At 32.9% G+C, this 9,621-nt stretch overlaps 1 long non-coding RNA gene across 1 annotated transcript; it reads right to left on the bottom strand.

The window, feature by feature from the left end:
* Window positions 1-4,695: 4,695 nt before the first annotated feature.
* LOC139497115 (uncharacterized) lies at window positions 4,696-8,468 on the bottom strand. Its single transcript, XR_011657683.1, has 3 exons — window positions 8,341-8,468; window positions 5,840-5,899; window positions 4,696-4,871 (listed from the first exon to the last, which is right to left on the bottom strand). It is a non-coding gene; the product is annotated as an uncharacterized lncRNA (long non-coding RNA).
* Between the last annotated feature and the right edge of the window lie 1,153 nt (window positions 8,469-9,621).

Consider the following 9,621-nt stretch of genomic DNA (forward strand, 5'->3'; position numbering starts at 1 on the left):
ACATACATTTAGTTCAATATTAATTAAAGATTTTCGTCTTAACACCAATTGAATGCTTTTGAATCAAACAAAAGAGCCATGAGAGCTATCTTCATATACCAAAGTTCATCATCGAACACGTCTGGAATAGACCATTTTACATTTGGACAACAGCATACAATTTATTGTTGACCAGCACGTTTTGACATATCTAAACATTGTTTCATAGTTGTAAATACTATTGTCATGTCGAGGCTTGGCATATATAACTGCAGCATAGACTACAGACGAAATTTCAGATTTAGCTATTTGTAAGAACCGGTCCCAAATGGAACGATTTGTTCAGTGCTTTCTGTAGAAGAGGTAATCGAATCTAAGTTTTGTCTCGAAAGAAGTTACAGAAATACCAAAGACAAGACATATCTCGGTTTTCGATGAAACAAGACACAACTTTCCAATAAACATTAGAATAACGAGGTGGTCCATACCGTTCGGCTGGCTTGTCGAAAGGTAAACATGCCATACGATTGGTATTCGAATCATTCAACGTCAAAGATCTTTCTAGTCCGCATTTAACCTTTATGGAAGTCATGTGGGCGTTTGATGATTCGTTTTGATACTGAAATACAACTCTAAATATTGAGTGAAATGTATTTTTACAATGGGTTGTTTCAGCATTTAAGTCAATATCTTCTGCTCATGTCTGTATAATACGACTCCCTGTTCTACATACAGCAATGCCATTAATTCCACCATACGCCTATTTGCACACGACATTATTTCTTATCTGGTAATGAAATCTTACAGAGGAAGCGAACAGTCCTACAACACTAGGAATATTTAACAGACATGGAAATCGACATTTAATCCTGACAAGCGTAAGTTGCGTCCATCAGCCGAAATAAATACGTATTCGTATACAACAGCACTTTACATATTGACAAGGCAAAATACCTACATGACCTAGGCGTGACAATTCGATCAAACCTAAACTGACAGTGCTACATAAACAACATCAGTAACAAGGTTACCAGCACACTTGGTTTTCTCCGATAAAAACTTAATTTCAGCTCAAACTCAATTAAGGGACAAGCATTTAAACCATCACTAAAATACGCTTGTTTAGTCTGGGACCTTTTCATACAGGAGTGTGGTCCTAACGCAAAAACTGTTCCAACAAAGTTATGAGACGGACAGATTAAAAATGACACTCCGTCAATTTTAACGACACCATCGCGCATTGGTTGTTTCGTGCGATGTGTCTTTGTCTAAACAAAGTAAGGACATTTTTACCATAAAAAAATCATATACGTTCAGGTATTTCACATCCAATCTTATATGACATATCATTAACAACATGTACAAACCACAAAAGTATATGAATATATAATACTAAACCCCGAACGAGAGGGATTTCACTTGATATTCCTTTGGAAAAGGAATATTTTTTAAATCAGTTTAATTGAGGTCTGGAGCTGGCATGTCAGCAACTGATAGTAGTTCTTTGTTAATTTATGAATCGTTGTCAGTTTCTTTAGTTTCTTTTGTTACCTATTCTTACACCGGACATCGACTTGTTTTAACTGAGCTTTACCGTATGTAATGTTTGGTGTTTGTTATCGACATTCGCAAAGGTATAGGCGAGAGGCAAATCTCACAAAACATGTTTAACCCTGCCGCAATTTTGCGCCTGTCAAAATTCAGGAACTTCTAATATTTGTAAGTCTTGTATGATTTTTAATTTTATTTCATTTTTATATTTCGGAGTTAGGTATGACGTCAATTTTCACTTAACTAGTACACATACGTTCAGGGACCAACTGAAGCCCGACTTCGTGTGCGTGATTTTCGTGCTGGGTTGAAGACCAATTCAGCTGTTTTCTTCTTTTTGATCAGGTTCTTGTCTCTTTGGTGCATTATTCTTTTCCATGCGCATTTTTAATCTCATAATGTCAACAATGTTTCAATGTGTACGATGTGAAGATAAAACTAATTCTTGAGATTAATCTTGCTTTGTAAAAAAATGTACACTTTAATCGTAATGTGTACTTAACGTACTTCGACACACATCACTTTTAAATAAACTCGAATCAGCAGTACATTATGTGTACAATTAGTTTCCACTGTTAATTAGCGAAAAAAACACCCAAGTTTTTTTTTGATTGCATAGACGAAATCCCCCATTTATAAAAGTCAAGCAAACATGAGTTTGTAAGTTTGTAATTCTGTAACACTATTCCTACACCTGATATATGAATGGAACATGTATAGATAAAGCCGGTTAACCATACTCGAAACCATATACTTTCTAATAATTTATTTTTGGGAGGACATAAAACACGATGATGTCTGAATACGTTTTATCCCCATATCTTCATTATGTTATAGTTATTGACCAAGCAAGTCGGTATATTGGATTGAATCTGCACAGCTTGGTCGACCCTGATTAACCCGAACGACGTAGGAGTTCGGGTTAAAGGGTCACACGAGCGTGCAGATTAAATCTAATATTCCGATTTGATTGGCCAATAACTGTTTTAACACATGACGCCATCAATTCAGGTAACCGTTATGGAAATATGCAAACAATATTCCGCAAATGCACGGCTCCTACAAAGTTTCTTATAGGGTAAAGAAAGGGGGAAATACGACTTTGGTAAGTTTTAAATTAATAACTTTTTTTATATTTAAACTTATTCTAAAATTGCGATTTAATAGTAGATTTTTTTTTTATCATTTCTGTTAAAGTTATTCCTTAATTGCTTTTGAATTTCTTTCCCTCAATGATATGCTTAGACAAATATGAATCGAGGAAGATGTTATATTAACGAAATTTAAAACGTTAAATAAACAGAAAACACGGTTTCTCTTTCCAATCTTTTACCATCCCCCCAATTTCTTTTTATCTACTGCACTAATTTTTAAGACACGTCAATCAATCTAAATGAAGTCTGATTGATTTGCAGCTCCCCCTCCCCCAAATCCCCGTTTTGAAACAAACTTAAATATGATCTTCATTAAATTCGATCCAAATATATAGTCACTTTATAGGAATTGATATTCAAAAAGTCGTTATAAATTTCATTCAGTCTAAAACTATTTTTATTTATTCGGATATACATAGATACATTTCGTTTTTGATAGAAATTACCAGAAGAACTATCGTTCTGACTTTTAAACACTGCATGATTTAAGATTTACGTTGTACACAAAATGTACTAACATATTTGATGTCCCAGCTTATTTAAAAAAAAGGGAAGATAAATCATTCTTTTTTCCTATTTTGAAACTACGATGTACAAAGTTCAACTTTGTCGTTATTTTAAGGCAGATGGCGGATTTGGGGGTGAGGGCGAATAGGTCGTTCAGTCACCCTTGGATTGGAAAAAGTATCGTGCTTTAGCATAATATCGTCAATATTGTTTTTAGTCTCGCTTCACTCGGTGATTTTTAAAAAAAAATATAGAATAACGCCCCTTTTTAAATCTAGGAACCGCCCCTGAAGGTAAACATAGATTTCAACTGTGCAGTATATCTGAGGTAGTTTATGCACACATTGGCTGTGCATTATCCAGATTATAGCACAGTAAGAACAAAGAGATTTTACCCATGTCATGTGCTAAGATTATCATAACGACAAATGTACAGGGTGCAAACATGTCAACCGTATTTTGACTAAATATGATGCACATACAGTATTTAAACTTCAGTTTTGTATTCAATTTGGTAATTTCTAATTTTTCTTTTTCAAAACATAAACATGTCATGGAACATATAAATTATAGACAATAAAAATAAAAATAAAAACGATTCCAAGAGCATTTTAGTCAACGTCAAATGCAACCAGTTAAACTGTTTCAGGCATTGACACATATTTATTATCAAAGTCAACAAAATTGCTGTCGGATGTTTATTATTAGAATAAAGTATGCAGACGGAGAAGTGTTGCTTTCAACTGCAATACCGTTTGCCCGCGGAACAAAGCTATCTATCCCCGCAGCATGTTTATGCACATGTCCTGAGTCGGGACCCTGTTGTTCAGTGGATTTGTCATATGTTTATGTGGTCTAATTTTCTCCGTTTGTATATCTGTTAGTCGTTCCTTTTTCTGTTTGAATTGTTTAACATATAGAGTCCTTTATAGCTTATGGATTGTGTGAATTCAGATTTACATGTATATTGTTAGGTATTGAAAAAAATATTGAAAAACTTTATCAAATTGAATGCGTTTTGCATGAAAAAATTTGGTCTCAGACAAAAAAAAAAACATATCCCCCTTCCCCCACACACACATTTAAGTTAAATTGTTGCCTAATATAAGAAGTCATAAATTTGTTTCAATCAGAAGTAGGCACGCCGCCGGGTGCGGGAATTTCTCGCTGCATTGAAGACCTGTTGGTGACCTTCTGCCGTTGTCTGTTCTATTGTCGGGTTGTTGTCTCTTTGACACATTCCCAATTTCCTTTTCCGATTTTATTACATGTCTTGGTGAACAGGGAAACATTATTGGAATTGCTTTCAACATGATTTTTTACTAATCATAGATACATGAATTGAAATCTGATATTTACACCCTACGCGTGCTTCGTTTACAAAAGACGTTCGAATCAAACAAAGTTAAAAATGCCAAATAAAGTATACATTTATAGAGCATTGAGTGCCAACATTCCTTAAAGTTTTGCCAAGTACAGGTATATTTGATTAAATAAGAAATGGTTATGTTTGCTGCATCAACTATTAATTGATTATTTTTATTGCAATCAACATTCAGTGGAATCCAATGATGTATCTATCAAGGAACTATATAGCTACCACTGATACTGGCACTGGTATTATAGTCATACTCGGTTCACTTCCGGTAGACATTGGGATAGATGATGTTGTTGTTTTATCTAAAATAAACAAAAATGAAGCTGGTACATTACAACAACTTATTATGCATTAAATAATCTACCGTACATTTCTTTATACCTGATCAATCTATTTTCCCAATGACTCAATTAGATTGGGGCTAAGTCGGATACAAATCTACACCACTCAAGTTTACGTATACATGTACATGTGTAGGAATTAGATTTTATTTTGGAACGAATCTCATGTGTTGATATGCTTTTAATAATCATCTAAACAAAATGTAAACTCCATCGTGTTCAAGAAAAATTTAAAACGAAAAGTCCATCATCAAATGGTCAAATCAAAGGCACACATCAAAGGAATGGAAAACAACTGATACAAGCGATGTGTTCTGTAGAAAATGGTGGATTTATAGCTTACTCTCACTTGTATGACAGTCCAATAAAAGTCCATTATATTGATTACGATGTGCGAACAAAATAAACAGACATAATAGGTAAAAATATCATTAGTAGGTTTACACTTTTGTCAAACTAGTTACGCATACTTTAAAATAGTTTCGTTGCATTGTCTTTTTTAACATAAAAACTCTGAAGATAACTTCAAAAATAAAGGATCTACATATATTTGCCAGACATCTTTATAAAGTTTTTAATAAGTAAAGGAATAAGGAAAGGAGATTGAATGTGATATCCCGTGCATGTTAGTTCATTACAATTCCTTAGGGCGTGTATATAACAAGTGTATCCTAGATGATAGTTTTAAGCGACATTTTTAATTTTATATTGTCCTTATTTGATGGTATTTCTCTTTTAGACATATTAGCTATATATAGATACAACTAGATAACAAAAAGTAAATTTGTGTTTTGTTTTTGAACATATATATTAAATATTCATAAAAGATGGGCGAAGTATACAAAAACTAGACATCGATTAAGGATTACCGCTATTTATCTAAAGCTATAACGATGACAGTAATATTTTAACAAAGTTTTGTTACATACCTGTTCTAGAATGACTTCCACGAGAGCAGGATTTTGAATGATGAAACAATTTCCTTTTTCCTGAAAGATGTTTATAAACATAATTAGTTATCAAAGGTACAAGGCTTATAATTTGATACGCGTTTTGTCTACATATGACTTGTTAGTGATACTAGTATCAAAATAGTTATAAAGACAAACAAGTATAAATAAAGGCAACAGTAGTATACCGCCGTTCAAAATTCATAAATCGATAGAGAAAAAAACAAATCCGGGTTACAAATTAAAACTGAGGGAAACGTATCAAATATAAGAGAACTAAGACACAATAGAGACACAACACCGAAACATAACACACACATAAACGAACTATAATGTAACAATGGCCATTTTCCTGACTTGGTACAGGGCATTTTATGAAAAAATGGTGGGTTGAACCTGGTTTTGTGGCATGCCAAACCTCCCGCTTTAATGGCAGTGTTAATTATTACATTAAATGACAACATTACACGACATGATTAAAATAAATAAACAGATAAATGGGAGAAAATATAGGACAGAGAAACAAATGAATAATAGCCATCAAAAGGTAACAGGTTAAAAAATATTTTTATTTTTTATTTTTATAAAATTGAAGAGGATTGATGACATAAAAATTCAAAAACGTGATAAATACGGCTAAGAAATAATCACAATCATTAGGACAATATCTAATATTTTTCTAAACTTTTTATTAAGATTTCAGAAATATAAATATAAACTACACAGGACTGCTATACTCTTTATTTTTTTTCAAATAATCGTGAAATCAATTATTTGTCAATTTCAATGCCTTTTTATAAATGCAATACATTAAACAATAAAGCAAATGACAAAGAAAAACAAAAAGTGATACACATCAATTTCGCAGCGACATAATGACTAAAAATAATGAAAAGTAAAGTGACAAAAATACTGAATTCCGAGGAAAATTCAAAACGGGAAGTCTCTAATCAAAATGGCAAAATCGACAGTCCGAACACATCAAGCGAATAGATAATAACTGTCATATTCTTGACTTGATACCGATATTTTGAAGTAAAAAAGGTGGATTAAACATGTTAAACCTGGTTTAAAAGCTAGCTAAACCTCTAACTGCAGTCGAATTAAATTCCATTATATTGACAACGATGTGTAAACAAAGCAATAGCCAAAATAGATATATAGGTCAATCAGACAGCGACCTAATGACTAAAAATAGTTAATTTAAGGTATGTTATTGTTTGCAAATTGTACTGATTATGATTCTGAAGGAGTAAATCAACCAAATTACATTAAATATAAATTCGAACAGAAATAAGGAAAATTATCTACTATGATAAATAATCAAAAAAACGAATGCAAACGATGCAAACCATTCAATTTTCATGTTGTGAAAACCAAGACTGCAAGGAAGTATTTTTTGAAAATAACACTTTATAATTTTGACAATTTTACGTATAATTTATGTTTTCTTCACGCATCATTGTAAATATAATGGGATGTGATGCGACTGGCATACTAGAGAGAGGTTTGGCCTATAAAACCAGGTTCAATCCACCATTTTCTACATTTGAAAATGCCTGTACACCATGTAAGGAATATGACAATTGTTGTCCATTCGTTTGATGTGTTTGTCATTTAATTTTGCCATTTGATTAGGAACTTTCCGTTTTGAATTTTCCTTGGAGTATTTTTGTAAATTTACTTTTTTCATAGGTAAACTCTCAAACCAATTTATTTGAAATTCAAAGAAGAAAAATGCGTAGACACAGGTCTGGTCTGGGGCAGACCTGTCCTCAGGACTGGTCAAAAGCAGACTTTTCCACAGGTCTGGTCTGGAACAGACCCGTCGATAGGTCTGCAGCAGTCATAAAAAAGCGGACCGTAGGTCTGGTCCACCGTAGATGAAGTTAACTTGCTGGTCTGCTTAAAAATTCTCAGGTTAACTTAAAAAGCAGTCAACAAGTTAACTCTAAGTTAACTTTTGTCAAGGTTAGGACCGCACCCATTTGTATGTACGTCCAAACGAGACCATAAGATAAAATTATACTCTGACAATTTTGTTATGCATTTTTTACACATTTCATGTCATTTGTCAAATTTTAAGACAAGAATTTATTATGGACGCTGCTTTGTAACAGATCTGTTAACTGAGTTGAATTTCAAACTTCTCCATTTATATACATGGTTTGATATCGTGTTGATTTTCGTTGATTTTTTTTTTTACATAAACATGATAAATAAGGCCGTTAGTTTTCTCGTTTGAATTGTTTTACATTGTTTTATCGAGGCCTTTTATAGCTGACTATGTGGTATGGGCTTTGCTCATTGTTGAAGGCCGTACGGTGACCTATAGTTGTTAATGTCTGTGTCATTTATGGTCTTTTGTGGATAGTTGTCTCATATGCAATCATACCACATCTTCTTTTTTTATATTGATATTACCATTGAAATTTCAATAACAATTGTTGCAGAAAAATGATGATAATCAGAATTCTTACCTTCAACTGAGTGATTAGCTACCAACAACGTGCAAATTATTAAGACTAATAGTGCATTCATTTTGCTCTTGTTTTACGTTAACGCAATACTGGTTAGTAATGTTGTAGTAGTGAATACTCAAGCCTCCATCAACATTGTAGTTATATAGTACACCAATGTGCACGAGCTGTCACAACTTGACGTAAACACTTTTACAAGACAAAAATAACTAACATGTGTTGAACGATTGTTATACATTAACTCATTCGGATAAAACACCGCCTACGTATACTTTGCTCAGTTTTACGTCACTATTCAAATTATCATTATTTGAAAGAAAAAGACAAAGCATATCACTTAAAGACTAACATAAGAAAATGTGGCAGTTAAATAGATTTTGATTATTTCTGTTCCAATGTTCTTTTTTGTACGACCAGGATCTAATTAGACTCAACATTAACATTAAAGATTTTTCACGCCATACATATGTCTGGATCGACGTTTTTCAATTGAAAATACTCCTTTTATTTTAACATGTTTAACTAGAATTTAGTATTTACTTTGTTTTGCTCAAGAATTGACAAGAAATTATGTTCTTGAAAATCAAAATCGCTTAAACATTGTTGAAGTGACAAAAACTAAAAAAAAACTTTTTTTGGGACATATTTAAACCATAAAAGGAAGTTTCTTTTGATATATTCAAACATCGTCATTACAATACCGTCCGTTTTTCCCCCGAATGTGACCTACCAAAACAGGCTGATTACCGGGTTAGTACTAGCATGAGCAACATGACGGGCGCCACGTATGGAGCAGGATCTATTAAACCTTTCGGAACACCTGTGATCACCCCAAGTTTGTGGTGGGGTTTTAGTTGCTCAGTGTTTTGTTTACTATTGTTTTTCTGTTATTATTTTGTTCCCCGGAAAAAACTAAAGTTGTGTTATAATCTCGTTTTCAAATGTCAATGCTTAACCCTTCCTTATCCTTTAACAGATTAAGAGCAGTAAAATCATAACATACGAATGAAATGTAAACATCAGTTTCAAAAGCATTGAAAATTTCATTTCTGCCAAGTCCTACCTTGACAGATCATCTATACAAAACGGAAAATTATTACTCCTTTTTGTTTTTCAACATAAAACCCTTACGTTTATTTCATCGGCTTAATAATAATTAGGTTAAACTATATAGGAAGACGACAGGCGGCCTTGCTCTTATTTCTTAGGTCCTATGCACAAAGATCACTTGATGATGTTTTCACCTTTAACAAATAATAAATACTGCAAAATAATGTTTTG

This window comes from Mytilus edulis, chromosome 12 (genome assembly GCF_963676685.1).
Source record: "Mytilus edulis chromosome 12, xbMytEdul2.2, whole genome shotgun sequence".
In the NCBI taxonomy this organism is placed as follows: Eukaryota; Metazoa; Mollusca; class Bivalvia; order Mytilida; family Mytilidae; genus Mytilus; species Mytilus edulis.